Genomic DNA, 23,304 nt, shown 5'->3' with positions numbered 1-23,304 from the left:
TTGGGGCATGAGATTTGCTCAAAACGCCATTCTTCATCCTGCATCGCCAGGTGCGGTCTGTTTGTCTGTCCCTCCAGCAGGGAGCATGTTCGGCCCTTCTTTGATTCTGACCGTATCGTGCATGATCAATTAGTGAAGATGCAGATCATTGTGATTTGCTCGCAATTCCACATCAAGCTGAACACTTTAAACATTAATTCAATAAAAGTTTATAAATGCAAAAGCTGGACTAAGTGAAGAAGAAGCTTGAAAATCCTTCACTTCACCATCTGCTGTGAACAAGGCGAGTGGATTCTCGCCGAAACGTCGGCTCTACCGACTTGTAAGTCCAGCTTTTGCTTTTATAAAGTTTTACTGATTTAATTCGACTGGATGAATCATAACAACCTACATCGATTTAATCTATACATTAAATATCCAGGAAATTGGACATGTTATGATGTTAAAATAGTCCAATGTGACTGTGTCACATCCTCATTCCAGCCAACACAGTATAACTTGCTACTAAATGAAACGCAGACCCACTGACTTATTCTTCTTTCCTGTGCCTGCAAGTGGCATCATTGGCTGAGCACGGTTGTAGCAATGATGCAGTGCCCCCTGTAGGTTATGGCAGGAATTTGCAATTTGTTAATGGTGCCAGTAATAGCTAGCCCACTCTGCGCGAAGGACACCATGGGGTCTTTAACGTCTCCCAACTAATGCCGGAAAATGTGACGCCCAGTTTAATACCCATCTGAAGGTTGGCACACACAGTGATGCCTCACCCGGCTGGCGACATACCAGGATGACAGCTTGTAGCTGGAACGAGATTCAAACCCAGCCTAGATGGCTCAGATGTGAGCGTGCATATCTCTAGGCCATCCTGTCAGCCCATCGTACTGATTTGAATGTAAACCAAAAGAAAAACTATTAAGATGTGGGGTGAGAATCCATGAGAAAGTCGTCTCACCAAGTACGCAAACGAACAGTAAAATGGTGCATTCTGTTTGTTTATTTTATTTTTCTATTTTGAGTTCATTGAACACAGTTGTATCAACATGAATTTTATAATTGACGTATGTTGACTCATCTGAGCAACTTCTTGTTTTTGTTGTCCAGAAGGCAGTTCAAAGGAACTTTGTCGAGTATATATAACCCTCTGTGTGTAACTAACTTTCCTGATGCTCCATTGATGGGGCCACATGGTCTGTATCCGCCAGAAATAGTCATTGGCAGTTGTATGAGAAAAAAGAGAAATTAAACTTCAGCCAAATCCTACATGTTTATACCATCTTCACTTTTATTTTAAACTAGCAGAAGTACCCGGCATTGCCGGGCGGGGGAGGGGAGGGGGAAGAGGAGGGGAGGGGAACGGGGGGGAGGGGAGAGAGGGGGGGAGGGGAGAAGAGGGGGGGGGGAAGTACCCGGCATTCCGTGTATAAACGTGAGGGAGAAGAGGGGGGAGGGGAGGAGTGGGAGGGGGAGGGCGAGGGGGGAGGGGAAGGGGGGAATGGGAAGGGGGAAAAGGGAGGGGGAGGGGAGAAGGGGTATGGTGGAGGGGGAGGACGGAGGGGGAAGGGGAGGGCCAGTCAACAATGACGTTGCAGTTCTCATGGTCGGAGAGCAGCACAACAATCGCGACATCGTCCTGAATCTTCGCAACAGCACGAAGCGGATTTTGGAGACTCACCAATCCTGTGACGCCCTCCAGTACCGGCGTTGCCGGGCGGGGGAAGGGAGACCCGTACATTCCCAACCCGTACATTCGCCCTCTCGACTCAAGCTCACTCGGACAAAAGCCTCGCACAAATTACACCGTGAAGGCCCAATGGCCATGTCTATGCCACAAATCAAGTACGTGAGCGAGTCGGGCGCACTGAATTGAAAATATATAGAACGCTCATACTCCGTGAAAAGTGAAGCCAACTGGCGGCGGGGATGGAACATCACGTGATCGCTCTGAGCGAATCAGCGCGCTGCTCTGCCACCGGTCAGAATCCGTGTATAATATTCCTCGCTGAAAAAAAATCTATGTGAAACATGCTACTATCTATGCTAAATCATGCTAAATGCTAATCATGCTAAAATCTATGCTACTTGCTGTGAGTTTATGGTGGCAAGGAACATCACGTGATCGCGTCACGAACATCATTCGTGATCACGTCATCACGTGATCGTGATCGTCATCAATGAGCGCGAATGAGCGAATCAGCGCGCTGCTCTGCCACCGATTCAGAATCCGTGTATAATATTCCTCGCTGAAAAAAAATATGGATCTAAAGATGAAAGAAAAAAAACCCTATGTGGTGTGAATGGCAATGTTCCTCGCTGAAATGTGAAAAAACGCAATCGCTTTTCGCTCTGAAATACGTGCGAACGCGTAACTGAGTTAATGGCGGCAAGGAACATCACGTGATCACTCTGAGCGAATCAGCGCGCTGCTCTGCCACCGGTCAGATTCCGTGCATAATAATCCTCGTTGAAATGCGCTGAGGTAAAAATATGGTAAAAAAAAAATTATGAAATAAATTTTTAGGCCGGCCATGTTCTTCCCAGGCTCAATGGCCATGTCTGTGCCAAATATCAAGTACGTGAGCCTCTCCGTTTAGGAGTCTATCGGTAACATTACACACACACACACACACACACAAACTGTGTTTTATATATATAGATTTTCTGGAGACGTGACTTGTATAATACTTGTAGTCAGGGCCCTTAGGGATATTTTGGGGCCGTTTGGTTCAAATTCTTCCAAAAGCACCAAATTTGGCCCAGATGTTGCCCATGCCATACTCTTTCGATTTTTGACGGGCGCCAAGACGGGCGCCCCACCCCCCCCCCCCCCCCCCCCCAGGGGCCCCATATTGGCGAAATACTAAATGGCCGCCACCCGGATTAGAGGAAAATCAGTTAAATAACCAAAAGGGTTGGAATAATGTATGATACCACTTTTCAGGGGTTTTCGAGGTCGAGGAATCAAATTATGATGTTATTTTGATGATTCGAGGTCAAGGTCAACCCTCAAGGTCATCTTAAAGGTCATTTTTGAGTCAAACATGTCGGTTTTTGAGTTTTTTGTCAAGATTTACGCGAGGTTCACCATTTTATGTTTCTGGGTTGGGTAATCGAACTCTGACCTTATTTTTGACAATTAGAGGAAATATTTACATGTCTATTTCCTAATTTTCAGGCATATGCAGTTCATCAGTCTAATTACAAAGGTACGGATTTTGATGTTTTATGAACTGTATGCCATATCCTTGTGTTTAATTTTTGTGCGATCATGATCCGGGTTCATGTATACATGATTGTATACATGTCATAAATATGACGTCATAGGTCATGTGACCTGGCGGCCATATTGGATTTTATGAAAACCTTAAAAATGGATCCCTGCCTTCATTTTTCGATCGATTCATTTTGAACTTTGACCACTTATGGTATGCCATGTGATTGGATGCATATCCTAATTATGACGTCATAGGTCAGGTGACATGGCGGGATGGACCGGTATGGTCCCCGGATCATACCGCCCTTGGCACCCGTCAAAAATCGAAAGAGTATGGCATGGGCAACATCTGCGCCAAATTTGATGCTTTTGGAAGAATTTGAACCAAAATATCCCTAAGGGCCCTGACTATTGACAGTCTTTTCATGAAACTTTTCTGCAAACAGGGTGTGACCTTGACTTCACACCCCTCACTCCCTCTCCCGAACCCCCATCCCACCCTTCGTACTCCATACTCACCTACGGTCTCTGTCATCTGCGGAGTTTCTAAGCAAAATAACTTTTGTAAGTTTTTATTATTCCTTTTGATTTCATTGGTATGATTTTTGTTAGGAATTTAATCACTGACTTTGTCAATACCTGCACAGGCCCTCGAAGTGGAAGATGAGACCAAAACATTGGCTTTCTTAATCACCTACAGTATTGCAGGCTCAGGGAAGAGCTTGTTCATACATTAAATGTAAGAGAAGGACATAGACAGATACCAAAACAGTCTGCATTAATTTTAAAAAGGCAAAAACAGTAATTCACCATCACACACACAAAATGTTCCAAAAACGACAGTTATTTGCATTCCTTGTGCTTTTCATAATTTGTGTTTCCTTCAAGCTACGTACATTTGCAGTATCTTGTCCGCTTGATCCAAAATGTTTGAAGTTACTCGGGAGTTACAACTGGAGTGCCTCATGGGATTTGAACAACTCTAAAGTAAGACCAAATGTCAGTTTGGAGGTCAAAACATCATGAATCTATCTTGAGTAAGGGTCCAAGAAAGTTGATGAGCAAAACAGATACCCTTGGCTTCATTTCCTTGGTTTTTTGGAGACAGTGGTGGGAGGTGAGGATCGAGAGGTAGGTTGGATGGTGAATGGGAACAGAGGGATGTTGGACAATGAATGGAGAGGGAAGTTGGACAGTCGAGAGAGAGAGACAGAGAGATTGATTGATGGGATGGTGATGGGTCGGGGCAGAAAGGGACGTTGGACGATAAATGGTGACAAAAAAGTATGAGGGGTGTTCAGAAAGTTATATATAAAAAAAAGATATTCACAAAAGTCTAATAAATGGCGACTTGCTTATATTTCAACATACAAGTACATATTGTAACGAATTTGGAAAGTGTAAAGAATGTGAGAACTGGTTTGCTGTGTTTTAACTGACCCTCGTAGAGTAAATAAGATCGAAAGACGTCCCCCTAGTTAATTCCATGAACCTACAGACAGGCCACGATATATCTTTTTAAATAGCTTATTTCCTTATTCTATGTAGGCTAAATATGTGTTTCCCACTAGATTGACTCTGCATTGTATCAAACGAAATAAGCGTAGGCCCCTTTCAATTTCCCCAATCATCTCCGCTCTCCAAAGTTCCTTTCAAAAGCGGTGCGAGTGGTGTTCAATCCCGCAAGCCGCCATTGCCCATGCGCTAATCTCGGAGAAGAGGGGGATAGGAGCCACCAACTCATAGGCGTGGCACGTCGTCATGATCAAAGGGGGAATCGGACAGCCCTAACAGCCAACCAGCACCGCGGTGAGCGACCCGGTAGGCGTGCCCTCGCAGCCGGCGGCTTGATTCCGACCCGAGCAATAAAAACGACTGGAAGGGACTTTCGGCAGATGAGAGGAGAGATGAGCTGTGAGAGGAGAGATGAGAGACGCTCCAAAAAGGAGAGGTACTTGGAGATGAAACAAGCTTTGGGAAGACGCGCTGAGAGGAGGGAGACGGCTCCACCAGAAGGAGAGGAGCAGGTGTGACCGAGCCAGCGCGTGACGTCCACAGCATCAGCAGCGTCGACGCGACCGAGGGTTTTCCCGCCAAAAACGCGAAGAGTGGGAGCTGCTACCTCCAGCCCTGTCGGTTGCAGGGACCTGACCCTGCCTCCCTCTCCAGCAACCCACCTCCGCCATTCCTGCCTGCAATTTCCCCCGTGTAAGTGTGAACGTCGTCTGTCTTAATCGTTGTCCTGGGGTTAAGTAAACTGCATAGATAAGCTAACAATTCACTGTGTGACTGCTTCTTCCATCCATTGCTTGTAAATAACTTTGATCGCTCCTCCTTTTTGCTTGTGTGTATAATAAATCCTGTTATTCCTCCGTACTCTGTCTTCTTCTCTCTTCCTTCTCTTTCGGTCGCTTTAGAGGTTTCCAAATTGAATATCTGTGGCGCGATCTGGTCAACGTTGGGGGAGTCGGGCCAATCGGGGATCCTGTAACGGTTGCGCTTGACCATCCGCTCGGCCCAAAGTAACATCTTGTCCGCGACCCGTAACAATTGGTGTCTAGGAGTTGGGATACGAGGCCCGAACCAAATTTTTAAAACGTGTCGAAAAAAATTTGGTCAAAATTACGAGCTGCCGAAATTTTGTTGTTTTATAAAACCCGAATTTTGAGATCGCGCCATGGACAATCAAGGCGATCGGATGTCGGTGGGGGAGATAGACGGGTTAGGGGTAACCCAGGACCTCGGGGAAATGTATGTGGAGGAAAGGGAGGAGGAGAGCAATGGCAATGTGGTTGAGGGAGTATCAGGCGCACAAAATGGCGGCCTCGCGCATGAGGTTACGGACGCGCAAAATGGCGCCTCGCACATGGCCACGGCACCCGCAACCGTAGCAGCGCCGCTGGTGGATTTGAACCTTTTTTTTATACAAATGAAGGCCCTTATGGCCCAGAATAGCGAGAAATTGAGGGAGGATATGGGGGCCAATAGCCAACGGTTAGAACAAAGGATGGGGTCCAATAGCGAGAAATTGAGGGAGGACATGGGGGCCAATAGCCAATGGTTAGAACAAAGGATGGGGTCCAATAGCGAGAAATTGAGGGAGGACATGGGGTCCAATAGCGAGAAATTGAGGGAGGACATGGGGGCCCAGATCGGAGGGTTAGGGAGTAGAATAGAGGGATTAGGAAACAAATTTGAGGGATTAGACAATGGGATAAAAGAGGTGAAAAATGGGTTAATGGGGTTAGAAAATAGGATGGAAGACAGATTGCGGGAAGTAGGGGAACAATCTGCCCGGGAAATCAAACGAATGGGGAACCAGATAGAGGAGGTGCAAATCGGGTTAGAAAGTAAACTGGATGCTCAGAGGGATGAATTGGGACAGATGAGGGTGGCATCTACAAAAGAGATGGAGGAGATGAAAGAGGGGATACGACGAGGTGTAAGTGAGGAGGTTTCGGGGCTACGCGAGGAGGTAAAGCGAGGTGAGAAGCGTATGGAGAAAGGTGAGGAATAATACGGCTAGGTTACAGGGGGGCATAGAGGGTCTGACGAAGGGAGTAGAACAGCTGACAGTAGGACAAAGGCAACTAGCGGACCAAGTGGAAAATAACACTGCAATCATCGGGGGTTTAAAAGCGACACAAAAGGACATTAAAAATGAATTAATAGCGACACAGAAGGAATGTCAAATGGTACATGAGGGATTGACGAAGAGGTTGGAAGAGGTGACAGAAGTAATGGAGACGAAGGACCGGGAGGTAAGGACGCACATAGAAACGGTTAAAGTAGCGATGGAGGAAGAAATAGAGGGGGCACACCGGGAGCTGAAGGAGGTAAAGGAAAAATTAGAGGAGGTGGAAGAGGGGGTGAGTGAAATTAAGAAGAGACGGAGGGAAACTAAGAGGGAGATAAAGGAGGAAGTCATGGAATATGTACAAGGTCTGTGTTCAAATCATGAGGTGATGCTCACTAACCAAATAAAAAGTTTGCAGGTGGCAGCGGAGGTGCGACGACGAGGTACGGAGGTGAGTGGCAATGTATATGATGTGAGGGGAGATTCAGTCGGCTTGGGGGGTGGTGTAGACCCGGGTGTTCGTGAGGGACCAATGGTAAGATGTATGACTGGTCCGGAGTGTATGGACAGAGGAGGTGTGCAAGGAGGTTTGGCTATGGGGAGTGAGGGGGGTGCTGGGGAGCAAGGATGTGGGGGTATGGCGTGGGTAGCGGGTTGCGGAGGGGCGACCCAGGCATCGACACCAGGAGGGGTAGTGTTTGGAGGGACGGGGGACGCGCGGGAGCCCCCCGGGAATAGCGTACTGTGGGAGCCCGAACGGTTTGGTCTCGCGTTGATCCCGCAAGGAGTGACGCGCGGGGTCCGACCTTCGGGCGCCCACAAGGTCCCACTCGCGCCGTATGACGGCAAGAGTGATTTGAGGGCGTACCTGGCGCAGTTTGAGTACGTGTGTAAAGGCAACGGTTGGAATCCGGACGAAGGTGGAGTACACCTGGTGGGGGCACTGCGCGGTGCGGCGGCGGAGGTGCTGACGGCTTTACCACCGGGTGCTCTCACCCTGCCAGCTCTCCGTGCGGCATTAATTAATCGTTTCGGCATTGAACAGCAAAGCGAGCTTGTTAAAGCTCAACTTGCGCAGCGAAAACGCAAGCCCCAGGAGACCATCGGGGAACTTGCTCACGATATTCGCCGCGCGGTCAGGATTGCACACGTGGACATGGCAGCGAGTTCCCAGGAAAGCCTGGCGCTGGATCACTTTATTCAGGCCCTTCCGGATCTGGAGCTCCGACAACAGCTCGCCATGTGGCGCCCGCAAACCATGAGTCAGGCGGCCGACGCTGCAGCCCGTTGGGAAGCAGCGAGGCCACTGGCCCGGGGAGGCGAGCGCCACGCAGTGGCGGTGCGTCAGATGGGGCCCGTGATGGGGGGCGGCCCCCCAAGGGGGCCCGCCCCCGACGGGGGCCCTGACCTGGAGAGCATGGTCCGGAGGTTAGTGGATCGGCGCCTGGCGGGACCTGGACCATGGCAGGCGGCCCCAGCGGTGGCACCCGGTAGTCCCCGACAGAGTACCCCAATTCGGACATACAGGGGGGGGAATTTGGAATACCGGAGGCAAGCACCTTACCAGGTGAGGTGCTATAATTGTGCTCGGATGGGTCACCGTGCATGGGAGTGTCGAGCTCCGCGCCGGGACGTTCCCCGTCAGCCGATGCCCTCAACTCCGCCCCGTATCGATCAACCTAGCCGACCACAGACACCCCCCCCCCGCCAGGGCCCGGGAAACTAGAACGTGCCGGGCATGCAGGGCGGTGTTCGGCAGTAGGGGATGGAGAGAAGCCCTCGTTGACGCGACAGGTCATTCATTGTGGCCAAATTGGGACGGGTAGTTTGACAATTCGGTGCAAAATTGCCGGCGTGGGGGTAGACGCCGTGGTGGACACGGGAGCCAGCGCCACGATCATCAGCCCCGTGGTCCTTAATTCGAGTGCAGACGGCTGGGGTAAAATCCAGCGTCTGGAAAATCATAGTTTGCAGCTGGCTACCGGGGCAACGGCTCCGATCATAGGGCGTGGTTTTGTGACCCTCAAGTTGGGATCGGTAAAGCAAGAGATAGAGGTTTGGGTGGCGGAGGTGTGCGACCCGTGCTTAATAGGGTTGGATTTGTTGACTGCCGGCGGTTGTAAAATCGACTTGAGTCGGGGGATCCTGCGATGGGGAGAGGAAGAGCTACCATTGGAGGGGGTGAGCACGACCGAGAGGGGGGAGCTGGAGGCTCCTGAGGCCGTGACCATCCCTCCGGGGGCCGAGGCCATAGTGCCGGCCCGATGGTCAGCTCGCCCGACATGGCAGGAATCCTGCGGCCTGGTCGAACCGGTGGCAGCGCTATCCATACCTGGTTTAATCGTGGGCCGCACCCTTGTAAAAACGGACGGGCCGGTGGTGGCCGTCCGAGTAATTAATATTAGCACAGAACCACGCACTATAGTGAGGGGCACGAAGGTAGCTGGCTGCACCCCAGTTAGAGAAGTCGCGTCAGTGAGGGGCGAGAACATCCAGCCGAGCCGGCCCCAGGGGGAGCCTTCAATAAGTTCTAGGAATTGGCCCGATCCCATTTGCGAGATGGTAAATCGTAGTAGTGTAGAGTTGGGAGGTACCCAGAGGGAGGCCTTACACAAACTGGTTGGGTCCCATTTGGACCTCTTCTCCTTGTCCACCGAGGATATTGGACGTACGGGCCTGGTGAAACATCAGATCCACACCGGTGAGGCCCGGCCTATTCGTCAGGCTGCCCGACGGCTCCCTTGGAGCAAGAGGGCGGAAGCTGACGAGCAGGTTGAAAAAATGCTCGACGCAGGCGTGATCGAGCCCTCGGGAAGTCCTTGGATGTCACCTGTTGTGCTGGTCAAAAAGAAGGATGGGACCACGCGGTTCTGCGTGGACTATCGCCAGCTAAACAACGTGACACTCAAGGACTCATATCCCCTGCCAAGGATTGATGACACCCTCGATGCCGTTGCGGGCTCAAATTGGTTCTCAACTTTGGACCTCAAGAGTGGGTATCGGCAGGTGGAGATGGATAGGGCAGGGAAGGAGAAAACGGCATTTTCCACAGGTAAGGGGCTGTATCAGTTTACTGTGATGCCGTTTGGTTTGTGTAACGCCCCCGCCACCTTTGAAAGATTGATGGAACATGTACTAGGCGGCATGCCATGGCAATCATGCCTGGTGTACCTGGATGACGTCCTAGTACATGCCAAAACGTTCCCCCAGGCAGTAGCTAATTTGGACCAGGTGTTCGGGTGCCTCAGACAGGCAGGGTTAAAGCTGAACCCGAGTAAGTGCACTTTGTTTGCAAGAGAGGTGGCCTATCTAGGTCACGTGGTCGGCCGCGAGGGGGTAAAAACGGACCCAGACAAAATTAAAGCGGTAGAGGAGTGGCCCGCACCACGTACCATCAAAGAGGTGCGGGGATTTTTAGGACTCTGCTCCTACTACCGGCGCTTTGTGGCAAAATTTGCGGAGTTGGCCCGTCCCCTCCACCGGCTTACGGAGAAGGGGACGCGATTTAATTGGACACGGGAGTGCCACGAGGCCTTCCAAAAATTGAAGGGGTGTCTAACATCCGCACCCCTTCTAGCTTACCCCACTAGCAACGGGGCATTTACCCTGGACACGGATGCGAGCCAGGAAGGATTGGGCGCAGTTTTGTCTCAGACACAGGAGGGCGTGGAGAGAGTGATTGGTTACTATAGTCGGGCCTTAAGTAGGCCCGAGCGAAATTATTGTGTCACTCGCAAAGAGTTATTGGCTATGCTGGCTGCCATGAACCATTTCCACCCGTACTTGTACGGGCGGAAATTTTTGGTTAGAACTGACCATTCCTCCTTGCAATGGCTCCTTTGGTTCAAGGAACCGGAGGGCCAAATTGCAAGGTGGTTGGAAAAGTTGCAGCAGTACGATTTTGATGTGGCCCATAGGGCCGGGAAGGCCCATGGTAATGCGGACGCACTCTCTCGGCGTCCTTGTCTGGGGGAAAACTGTAAATTTTGTGCGAGACACGAGGAGAGGGAGCAATTGGGCGATTCTGCCCCGATTCTCGTCGTCCGGGCAACCCGGGTGAGAGGGCCAATTTTGCCACTAACCGCGGACGAGGAATTTGGAGAGTTGGCTTGGAGCATGGCCCAGCAGGAGGATCCTGTTCTGGGGCCGGTGTTCCAATGGGTCAAATTGGGGCAAAGACCAAAGGGGGAAGAGGTCACCCCCCTCGGGGCGCAAACAAAGGCGTATTGGGCTCAGTGGCAGACCCTGGAATTGAAAGGCAACATCTTGTATCGCAAGTGGGTGGAGGTTCCCTCTGATAGAACTTCCTGGCTGGTGATAGTCCCTGACAAATTTAAGAACGTCATATTGCAACAGGTGCATGGTACCCGCTCCGGCGGCCATTTGGGCAGGACAAAGACAATATCTCGGATCCGCCGGAGGTTCTATTGGGTGAATATGGGGCGCGACATACAGGACTGGTGTCGGAGATGCGACGCCTGTTCTGCCAAAAAGGGACCAGCATGGAGGATGAGGGCCCCCCTTCAATTACATCAGGTGGGGGCCCCCCTTGAGCAGGTGGTTATGGATATTCTAGGACCACTACCCCGCACCCGCCAAGGTAATAAGTATATCCTCGTTGTGATGGACTATTTCACCAAGTGGCCGGAGGCCTATGCCCTCCCCAACCAAGAAGCAGGGGTGGTAGCACAGGCCTTCGTGGAAGGATTTGTATGTCGGCACGGGATTCCACAGGAGCTGCACACCGATCAGGGACGAAATTTTGAGAGCCAATTACTAAAAGATGTGTGCAGACTCCTGTCAATTCGGAAAACAAGAACCACGCCCTTGCGGCCACAATCTGACGGGATGGTGGAACGGTTCAACAGAACATTGATACAACAACTAGCATTGTTCACCACCACCCGTCAGGATGACTGGGACGAACATCTCCCGTACTTGTTGATGGCCTACCGAACTAGCCAGCACGGGGCCACCGCATGTAGTCCAGCGTTGCTTATGTATGGGCGGGAGTTACGGGCTCCCGCCGACTTGCTATGCGGTCCCGTGCCAGATACCACGGATACACCGCCGAGGGAGGGTTACGCACGTCACCTGGAGGAAGGCATGGAGAGGGTCCATGCCTTCGCCCGCCGCCAGCTCCATCTGGCGGGGGCCAAGATGAAGCGCAGGTACGACGACCGGAGCCAGGGGAGTCAATACGCTCCGGGGATGAAGATTTGGTTCTTTAATCCCCGGAGACGGAAGGGCAGGTGCCCAAAACTCACCTCCCCCTGGCAAGGCCCGGGAGTCGTCCTGTCGCAAATCTGTGACGTGGTCATTAAGATCAAAATGGGGCCACGGGCCCTCCCTCGGATCGTCCATGCCGACCGAATAAGACCTTATGCCCGCGAGCAGGCGCCCTCATGGATCGCCTCGGCTCTAGAGGCCGAGGCAGGACCCAGTACCTCTTGCGACGGGGGCTCGTAGCATCAGAGGACTGGGGGGATAGTAGTAAGGGATGCCCCACGTGATGGGATAGCAACTCTGCCATCCCTCACGGGGGGGCAAAGGAGCACTAGCTTATGGGGTTTATGGCAGTGAAAACTAGCCCGGGTGGGTTAGGATATTGTGTGTAGGGACCTAGAAGATGACATTAGGTGACGTTAAGATTAGTTAGTGACAAGGATACCTGTAGTGGGGACGCAGGTAGTTTAGAGTGGATGATAATGACGAGGGAGCGCAATAGTTTAAAGGGACGACTGGGAAGCGCAAGTTTCAGAGGGGAGTAGTTAGCTGAGATGATGCCGTGTGGGTGAGGATTGAACAGGTGTGATTGCACAGGTGTGCAACTGAACAGGTGAATGGAGCAGTGTATGAGTGAGTGAAGGTGATGGTGTATTGTGATGACCAAATGGTCCAGGAAGAAAGGAGGGTGCAGGTGGCACCAGGTATGATTGCACAGGTGTGCAACGACAGGTGAATGGAGGACAGGTGTATGGAATAAATGGTATGGAGTATTGGAATGGATGGTCGTGGAGTGAGTATGGTGGAAATTGTGGAGTGGAGTGGATGGTGCGAAGGTGTGAATGGGGGAAGAGTGGACCCCCATCACGGATACCCGGGGCGGGTAGTGTAAGTGTTAGGTAGAGGGTACAGGTAAATTGTGGTTGGATATTGGCATCTGTGGTGCGGTTGGAAGAATGATCTTTGGATGGGTGCATTAGTGTTGTGGAAATGGCTGGGCGTGTAGCCTGTTAGTGTGTGTAGTTGGTTTGGGCACTCCACCACTGTGAGGATGTCGGCCAGGTGAGGCCGCAGGTGGGCTCTGGGAGCCAGTGGTAGTTGTTGTGGATGGGGCCCGAGGATCCGGAGGACGGACCCGGGTAGCCCAGTTCCAGAGGGCACCAAGGGGTGACAGAGCCAGGAGGGGCCTTCCCCAGTTAGTTAGGTTAGGGTGAGGAGCTAGGTAAGCTCGGGTGGCAACTGCAGTGGTGGAGGTGTGCAGGTGGGTAGACCTGCTGGGAGAGCTACACGTCACAGCCCAGAAATTGTGCAAGGGCACCGGGAGATGAATCGGGGGAGTGAGACCCCAAATTGAGAAGCACCACAGTTTGGTCAATGGGAATTGGTTTTTAAAACCCATAGAGTAAGTTGGCCAATGGATTGGCAGGGAAAGACCCCGGGTAGTGTAAAGTGTGTTAAAATCATTTAGAGGATAGTTAGGATTGGAGTCTCCTCGCACCATCTGCATCCACTCACCTGAGGTGACAGGTACTCCACACCATGCCATGTTTAATTATTAACGCACAGGTTGTAAACCTGGTGCGTTATAGCGTTTGCCTGGGAATTTTCTGTCGCTCATTTCCGTGGCTCAAAAGTGAAGCTAGTTTCTGTCGCTCAGATGTGTAGACAGTTTCTGGCGCTCAGATGTGTAAACATGACGTCATCAAATCTATATTTATGCTGCCGGTTCTGCTGCGAACTACTTCACCATGGAAAGTACCATATGAATAATAATTTCCATGTGCCAACCTGGGCGGAATCCAAGTGGATTCACTTGACTTGTTTTTGATGCAAATGTTTTGGATTGTGCGACGCATCATGACGTGGGTGTGACATTGTGCTTGATGTTCCATCTCTTCCTCCTTATGAGGATTGATGATGAATTGGGTGATGGCAAATTTTGAAGTAGAGGGATTGGAGACGAATTTGGTGTAGAAGGGAAAGATGGGGAAGACAAGACATAGTGACGAATTTGTAAAGGTGTAAATTGTTGTAAATATGGGGTAAGGGCAAGGGTAGTGTAGGTGACAGGGGGGGGTGACGTACGGTAGGGACGAGTTTTTCTCACTTCGCTCTCCGTACGCACTTCACCCTGCATTGCCTTTATTGACGTGTACCCTTGTGACCTTACCCCTCGCTCATTTGTCTTCCCCCCTTTTTTGTCTCCCACTTGAGGACCTGTGCGCCATTGGGCGCCGAGGGGAGCGTGCGTGAGGTGGCCATTGTGCGCACGAGATTCTCAGAACCAGCATGCATTGCGTTGATGTACCACTTTATGGACCGCTGTTCTGCGGCCAAGTACCACTTGATGGACCCCAGGTTCTGGGGCAGGGCACCTCTGTTGGAGACCGGCCATAGTGGCCAGGGAATCTTGCTTGCGGACCTCGGTAAGGTGGCACCTATGCCAAACAGGTGGACCACCCTTAGTTGGCCCCTGAGGCCCTAAATAAAAAATGAACACAAGTTGTGCTTTTTATTATTTCCAAGTAGGCCGCATGAAGCCAGAAGACGTCGGGAAGAACATCGGCCCAGCAGAAAAAGAGAAGACCACCACCAGTTGTTTTGTTGTGTTTATTATGAACAGTGGTGACTGTGCACCGAGTGGTGCTTTTGGTGCTTTGTGGTGCTTTTGGTGCTTTTGGGTGCTTTGGTGGTATTGGTACTGGTGCATCGATGCAATGCGTGCTGTCTCCTCCCTCCCAACAGGAATTTCTTTTTCTTGTTCCCTAAAAAGAAAAAAAACACAGGTCCTGGGTTGCGTTGTAAATAAGAAATAACGTCACTGTAAATAATGCTCCCCACCGTAAATGTATAGTTTGAGAACAATTCCGTAATTCGGTTAGCTGTGGGCTTGAGTCTGTTAGACAGGGTGCAATGCAATACGGGGACATACTTATTTGTGTTCTAAAATCGTCACACTCAGGGTCAGGTTAAAAGTAGAGGGAACTACACCTACGTGTCACACTAAATTAAAGTTGTAGGCCCGGGAACGGACCTGAAGAAAGGAGGGTGCAGTGTAACGAATTTGGAAAGTGTAAAGAATGTGAGAACTGGTTTGCTGTGTTTTAACTGACCCTCGTAGAGTAAATAAGATCGAAAGACGTCCCCCTAGTTAATTCCATGAACCTACAGACAGGCCACAATATATCTTTTTAAATAGCTTATTTCCTTATTCTATGTAGGCTAAATATGTGTTTCCCACTAGATTGACTCTGCATTGTATCAAACGAAATAAGCGTAGGCCCCTTTCAATTTCCCCAATCATCTCCGCTCTCCAAAGTTCCTTTCAAAAGCGGTGCGAGTGGTGTTCAATCCCGCAAGCCGCCATTTCCCATGTGCTAATCTCGGAGAAGAGGGGGGTAGGAGCCACCAACTCGTAGGCGTGGCACGTCGTCATGATCAAAGGGGGAATCGGACAGCCCTAACAGCCAACCAGCACCACGGTGAGCGACCCGGTAGGCGTGCCCTCGCAGCCGGCGGCTTGATTCCGACCCGAGTAATAAAAGCGACTGGAAGGGACTGTTTCGGCAGATGAGAGGAGAGATGAGCTGTGAGAGGAGAGATGAGAGATGCTCCAAAAAGGAGAGGTACTTGGAGATGAAACAAGCTTTGGGAAGATGCGCTGAGAGGAGGGAGACGGCTCCACCAGAAGGAGAGGAGCAGGTGTGACCGAGCCAGCGCGTGACGTCCACAGCATCAGCAGCGTCGACGCGACCGAGGGTTTTCCCGCCAAAAACGCGAAGAGTGGGAGCTGCTACCTCCAGCCCTGTCGGTTGCAGGGACCTGACCCTGCCTCCCTCTCCAGCAACCCACCTCAGCCATTCCTGCCTGCAATTTCCCCCGTGTAAGTGTGAACGTCGTCTGTCTTAATCGTTGTCCTGGGGTTAAGTAAACTGCATAGATAAGCTAACGATTCACTGTGTGACTGCTTCTTCCATCCATTGCTTGTAAATAACTTTGATCGCTCCTTCTTTTTGCTTGTGTGTATAATAAATCCTGTTATTCCTCCGTACTCTGTCTTCTTCTCTCTCCCTTCTCTTTCGGTCGCTTTAGAGGTTTCCAAATTGAATATCTGTGGCGTGATCTGGTCAACGTTGGGGGAGTCGGGCCAATCGGGGAGCCTGTAACGGTCGCGGTTGACCATCCGCTCGGCCCAAAGTAACATCTTGTCCGCGACCCGTAACAAGATCGCTCCTTCTTGGTTTTTTCTTGGTTTTCTTGGATCTTCTTGATCTTGGATCTTGGATCTTGGATCTTGGATCTTCTTGGTTTTTTGGAGACAGTGGTGGGAGGTGAGGATCGAGAGGTAGGTTGGATGGTGAATGGGAACTGAGAGGGATGTTGGAGGGATGTTGAGAGGGATGTTGGTTTTTTCTTGGTTTTCTTGGATCTTCTTGATCTTGGATCTTGGATCTTCTTTGTTTTTTGGAGACAGTGGTGGGAGGTGAGGATCGAGAGGTAGGTTGGATGGTGAATGGGAACTGAGAGGGATGTTGGACAATGAATGGAGAGGGAAGTTGGACAGTTGAGAGAGAGAGACAGAGAGATTGATTGATGGGATGGTGATGGGTCGGGGCAGAAAGGGACGTTGGACGATAAATGGTGACAAAAAAGTATGAGGGGTGTTCAGAAAGTTATATATAAAAAAAGATATTCACAAAAGTCTAATAAATGGCGACTTGCTTATATTTCAACATACAAGTACATATAATAAGAAAACGTAAAAATGCATTTTAAAATGTTTTTCTACAGACTCACCTTGTGTCACTGAGAGGACCATCTGGCAAATACTCCCATCTACTTCATAAACGGAACACTTGAAGATGGTAAAGGGGAACCCAAGCACAATTTTTTTTTTCTTCTGAAAACCATTAATCACGGTCTAATTTGAAGGGAAAAAATTTTGAATTATTTTGCCAGTCCCAAAGTGCCGAAAACCCCTAAGGTGTCTATTTTCAATTTTCACCAGCGACGTCACACGATGAACCCACCTTGATCCAAATGGCGGCTTTGCATAGAGAACAGTGTATTTTGAGCTTGGTAGGTATAGCTCGGTAGGTAGAGTCATGAAAAGTAGAGTGGCGTTCGGGGGGAGGGAAGGGTGTGGGTTGGTGAGCAATTGTGGAGAGATAGCGGGGGAGGTGTGAGTGGTGGGGGGTCTTGTGTGATTGATGGCTGGGGGAAGGATGGTGGATGGGGGGAGTGGTGCTGGGTGGTGGGCGTGAGGTGGAGGGGACTCTGAAAGTTTTGGCTTCCTCGATCAAATCCCCTCCGAAGAGTACATGGCACATACATACTTTCTCTCCACTATAAATAGATGGTGGTTCATTTGACTTGCAGAAAGTGGTGTTGATTATTATTTTCAGGTGCTCTTGTGCTAACTGCCGGGCAATGGCGGTGTTAGCCAGCACATATATAGCAAGATGAGATCGGTCGCCGAACGGCCAACATAGGTGCTTGATTCACCACTCAAATCTGACTGAGTACATGTGCTGGTGGTAGCTGGGTAGAGATGGTCTTACCATTTTGAGTGACGGCTGTTTCTTTTGCTTAATCATAGGGATGGCATCCTCTCTCGATCGTGATGGATAATCACAAGATCTAGCCATCTCTGTTGTTTCACAACAGTGTTCTGTAAAATGGTCCGAGCACAAAAGCGAACATTTTATAAGCCCGATCCACACATGGATATTTCGGACAAACCTTGTCCAGTTTCTGGTAAACTTGGTCTCTCAGCCATTGGTGTAGCATGAAGCCATCTCGTTTGTATTACTACACCCAAGGACGCATCGATCCCGCATATTTGTAGACAATCATTCGCCTTTTGATTTAAATCGTACCACGATGTAACCCGTAGACAGTATGAATATGACGGTTGACTTCTGAGTGTGACGTCACGGCTAAGCGTGAAGAAGAAGAATATTTTACTTTTAATCACAAAATTACTTTACAAATCTTAATTGCGAAATTTCAATGTTACCTCTTTATATGTAGCGATCGTCCTTTCCTTTCACCAGTCCGTCAATTTTACTGATGAGGATGATGAACTCTCTTCTCGAACTGCTTTCTTGTGCTCGGCTGAGCACATGAGATGGTAAATCGGCAAGTAGCACCTTTATTTTCCACAGAGACTACGTATCAGCTCTACTTCGACATACCAAGCACCCGGCTTCCAATTTCTCTCAACGATTTTGAAAACACAGAAAGCTGGAGTGGCCTTTATAGCAGAGTGGCCAGACGGAAGCCTCTCCTCGGTGAAAGACACATGAACTGTGTGAACCACTCTGCCATAAACTTTCTAAAATCCTGTTTTCTCTTTGTCATTATGGGGTATTGAAAAGGTGAAGGGGTCTGAATACTTTCTGAATGCACTGTACATTCAGTACAGTGCATAATGCACCATTTTCACACAAGCACCCATACACCCATACACAAACACACACATACAGGGTGTTTCAAAAAGATTGATACAACTTTGACTTCCTGCCATTTCTTTGTTTTTTGACCGATACCGTTTTCCTTTACAGGGTTTGGTGGTGTTATCGTGGTATTTGTTCCCTGGGATTTCTATCTCCGTAACTCAACTATGCCATTGACATTGGAGCAGAAGACAAAAAGTGGCTCTGTGGTATAAGACTAAATCGACAACCACAACAACATTTTCGGGGAGGCAGAACCACTTGAGAAGATCACTGAGAGGCACCTGAAAGGGCCAACGGTCACTTGCTTCTGCACCTTTAATGCCGATGGGGAATGCTAGGGTCTTACTGGTTTGAGAATGACAAAAGCAGGATGGTGACGATCAATAGTAAGCGCTACCGCACCATGCTCCAGAAGTTCCATAATGATCTGGCCCAAAAGGTCACCCCAAACCAGTTCAGGATCACCTGGTTTATGCAGGATGGTGCGCCCCCACATACAGCTGGCAACACCATCACTTTCCTGCAGCAGCTCTTCAGAAAACGCCTGTCTACATCAACCGCCCTGCCACACTGGATGATCTGAAGCAGGAGGTGTCAGACTACCTCCAGGCAGTGCCACATGAGACCTATAGGAAACTTGGACAGAACTTTGGAGTCAGGATCAATGCCTGTCTGAACAGCGGAGGGGCACACATCGGGAACGTCAATTGCAAGGATTTTGCGTAAATGCCAATTTCAGACCTTGGGCTCTCACTAACTCCAACAGGGACTTACTGTAATAGCAATCAGCGATATAAAATACCATGTCATAAGCTTTCAAGAAATGTTTTGTTCATGTTCTTGAGGTTTCTGTTTCTCCGATCTATCTTTATATCCCTATTTGTGAACGTCTGTTCGGTTGTGCCTCATGGACAGCCGACGGAAGTGACTTATGGAGGGAAGAGCGGGTCCATGGGGGGTAACGTTTCACGACAAAAACATGGGTGCATCAGATTTAGACTAGGGGCGTGGCAGCGGGGCATGCCCAAGGGGCGTGGCTTACTCTGACTATAAAAAGCCCACTACACACACGTGACTGACTATTTATTTTCCGGGCAACGCCGGGTAACTCTGCTAGTTGTTCATAAACGTTTAAAGTTGTATCACTTTTTTTTTTTAACACCCTGTACACACACGAACAGGAGCATCGAGAGCCAGCATGGGTCCCAGACAAACAACCCTGCATACCCCCTTTCTTGGCCCTCCCCTACGAATTCTCTCTCTTTTGTAACTTTTTAAAATACCTTTCTTTGATGAAGATCCAAAGAAGAAGAGTAACTAACTCGTAAACAAAGCAAAATCGCAGCGGCAGCCTTCTTAGCTCACAGTATGTGTTGAAGAGTAAATATTGTTGCGGTTTTGAGAACCCACATTTTGAGAATTCCAAAGGTCAGATTTTGAGGTTGGTCGAAGCGATGAAGAGAAGGACAAGTTCTGGTGTGCGATAGAGAAGCTGATGGAAAACGTGAAAGATGAAGTTGTTGTGGTGGGAGGAGACCTGAATGGACATGTGGGAAGGAGTATGGATGGTGTTGAGGGAGTTCATGGGGGTTACGGATATGGTGTGAGAAATGGAGAAGGTGAAAGGATTTTGGAGTTTGCTGATGGAGCTGATTTGTTGATTTGTAATACTCAGTTCCAGAAAGAGGACAATAAGCTTGTTACATACACGTCAGGTGGGTCGGCGACAACCGTTGACTACCTGATGGTGCGTCGGCGAGATAGGGGGCACCTCCGGGACACAAAGGTGATCCCGGGGGAGGAGGCTGTTTCACAGCACCACTTGGTTGTCTGCGACATAAGGGTGAAAGGTGCGAGGAGAGCTCGGCGGGTGAAGTACCAACCGAGAATGAAGGTGTGGAGGTTGAAAGAGGTGACAGTAAGGGAGGCATTAAAAGAGAGGCTGAGTAGGGTAGAGGATGATGTGGTTGAGCTTGAAAGTGGTTGGATGTCAATGAAAGATAGTCTGTTGGGAGCCGTTGGTGAGGTATGTGGATGGACAAAAGGACCACCGAGGCACTCGGAAACATGGTGGTGGGATGTTGAGGTTGGAAAGAGGATTGACGAGAAGAGGAAGAAGTTCAGAGTGGCAGAAGGCGAAGGGTACGGGAGCAGAAACAGCAGAGCATGAAAGTTATAAGGCAGCCAGGAAGGCTGCAAAGAAAGAGGTAGCAAAGGCGCAGGAGGCATGTAGGAAAATGTTCGGAGAACGCTTCGATTCGGAAGAGGGTCAGAAAGCAGTATTCAGGATTGCAAAGCAGATAGCGAAAGAGAGGTGTGATGTGATGGGGGTGAGTTGCTTGAAGGATGAAGTGGGACAAATCGTTGTCGACCCAGATGGAATTAAAGGAAGATGGAAAAGATATATGGAAATGCTGTTGAATACAGAGAATGAATGGGATGGCAACATAGAGAGTAACCCAGTTTTAGGACCGGCAGAGAAGATAACTGAGAAGGAAGTTGAGGAAGCGATAAAAGCAATGAAGAGTGGAAAAGCGGGAGGGCCGACGGGAGTTGTGGGAGATATGTTGAAGGCAGCAGGAAGTTGGGGTGTGAAGAGAATGACAGAGATCTGTAATTTGGTGGTGAAAGAAGGCCGCATTCCAGTGGATTGGGAACTGAGTACCCTCGTCCCTCTATACAAGGGGAAAGGTGACCCTCTGGAGTGTGGCTCGTACCGAGCGATAAAGTTATTGGAGCATGGAATGAAGGTATTGGAAAGGGTGTTGGAGAGGAGGATAAGGAAGAAAGTGAAGATCGACGAAATGCAGTTTAGATTTATGCCAGGAAGAGGAACGACAGATGCGCTTTTCATTGTGAGGCAGTTGCAGGAGAAGTACATGGATAAGAGGAAGAAGTTGTTTTTTGGGTTTGTTGATCTGGAGAAAGCATTCGATAGGGTTCCACGCAAAGTATTGACATGGGCATTGAGGAAGTTAGGAGTGGAGGAATGGTTGATCAGAGTAGTGATGGCAATGTACAAAAGAGCACGCACAGCTGTAAGGACGAAGGACGGGAACAGTGGTGAGTTTGAGGTGAAGGTGGGAGTGCATCCGGGGTCGGTACTAAGTCCACTACTATTTGTAGCTGTGATGGAGGTGCTGGCTCAGACCGTAAAGGAGGGTTTACCGTGGGAGTTGTTGTATGCAGATGATCTGGTGTTGATTGCGGAAAGTATGGATGGACTGAAGGAAAAGATGAACTAGTGGAAGGAATGTATGGAGACAAAAGGTCTGAAGGTGAATATCGGAAAGACAAAGGTGATGGCAAGTGGTAAAGCATGTGGTGAGGTGGAAAGAACTGGGAAGTGGCCGTGTGCTGTGTGTAGGAAGGGTGTCGGAGTGAACTCCATTCGATGTACAATGTGTGCTGAGTGGGTTCATCAAAAATGTAGTGGTCTGAGAGGGTCATTAACCAGTGTGGCAGCTACATTCAAAGGTAAGGTGTGCACAGAGGGAGCTGCAGATGGAGGAAATGTTGAGTTGGATCTTGGAGACGGCGTGAAGCTGGAAGGTGTGAAAACATTTTGCTATCTCGGAGACATGCTGAATGGAGAAGGTGGATCAGACTCGGCAACGGTTGCTCGAGTGAGATGTGCATGGAAGAAGTTTCGGGAACTGAGTGGCGTGCTGATGAGGAGGAGAGTGTCGCTGAAGCTGAAGGGAAAGGTGTATGCTGCATGTGTGAGAAGTGTTATGATTTATGGGAGCGAGACATGGGTAATGAACGTAGAGCAGCAACGAAGGCTGGAAAGGGTGGAAATGCGAATGGTTCGATGGATGTGCGGAGTATCGTTGAGAGAGAGGAAGACAAATGATGAATTGCGAAAGATGATGGGAATATTGCCTGTGATTGATGCTGTGAAGAGGAACAGGTTGAGATGGTTTGGTCATGTATTGAGGAAGGATGAAAGTGACTGGTTGAGAAGAGTGATGGAAGTTAATGTAGAAGGAAGTAGAGGACGGGGAAGACCGAGAAAGACTTGGCTAAAGATGGTGGAAGAAGAAATGCGGGCAAGGGGGTTAACAAGGAGAGATGCAGAAAATAGGGCAAAATGGAGAAGATTGTCATGGGGACCGCAAGGCTAACCCTCGCTCTAGCAGGGAACATGGCCTTAAAATGCATGTTGTTGTTGTTGTTGTTTTTTGAGAACCCACACTTGCAAATATGACTTCTTTTTTTTTTCTTTCTTTTTTTTTGTATACTGAATCGAGGCTCGTGAAAGAGCTGACATTTACTTCACAAACAAATAAACCAGACATACAAAATATATAAAAAGAGGGAGCGCAGGACAAGAGAAGGGGAAGCACACAAACACTTGAGAGCACACAACATTTAAGAGCAGGGAGATGTGTGGGAAGGAGAGGGCTTGGGGGGAGGAGGCGTGGGAAGGGTGGGAGAAGTGTCAAGTACACATGAAGTCACAAGAAGTCACACACAAGAAGTCACAAGGACACCAAGGACTTCCAGGACAGAAGTTGGTATTTCAAAAAAGTGGAATTGGGGTGAAATTAGCGGGGGTAGAAAAGATCAAGGTTTTGGATGGGGGAAGATAAGAGATGGTGGTGAACAGCTGTTTTAAAGACCTGGAGGGTGGAGTGGGATTGAAGAGAGTGAGGGAGTTTGTTCCAGAGGCGGGAGAAAAGAGGAATGAAGGTGAGCAGAGAGTCTCGATTTTGGCAGTTTAACCATAAGAGGGTTGCAGGCAGATCTTGTGCGACCTGTAGGAATATTTGGGGGACAGAGCCCAGAGAGAGCTGGGAGGGCAAGGCCAGAGAGGAGTCGGTAGA

The sequence above is a fragment of the Myxine glutinosa genome, chromosome 3 (genome assembly GCF_964187855.1).
Source record: "Myxine glutinosa chromosome 3, kmMyxGlut1.1, whole genome shotgun sequence".
NCBI lineage: Eukaryota > Metazoa > Chordata > Myxini > Myxiniformes > Myxinidae > Myxine > Myxine glutinosa.
This window is presented reverse-complemented; position numbering follows the sequence as displayed.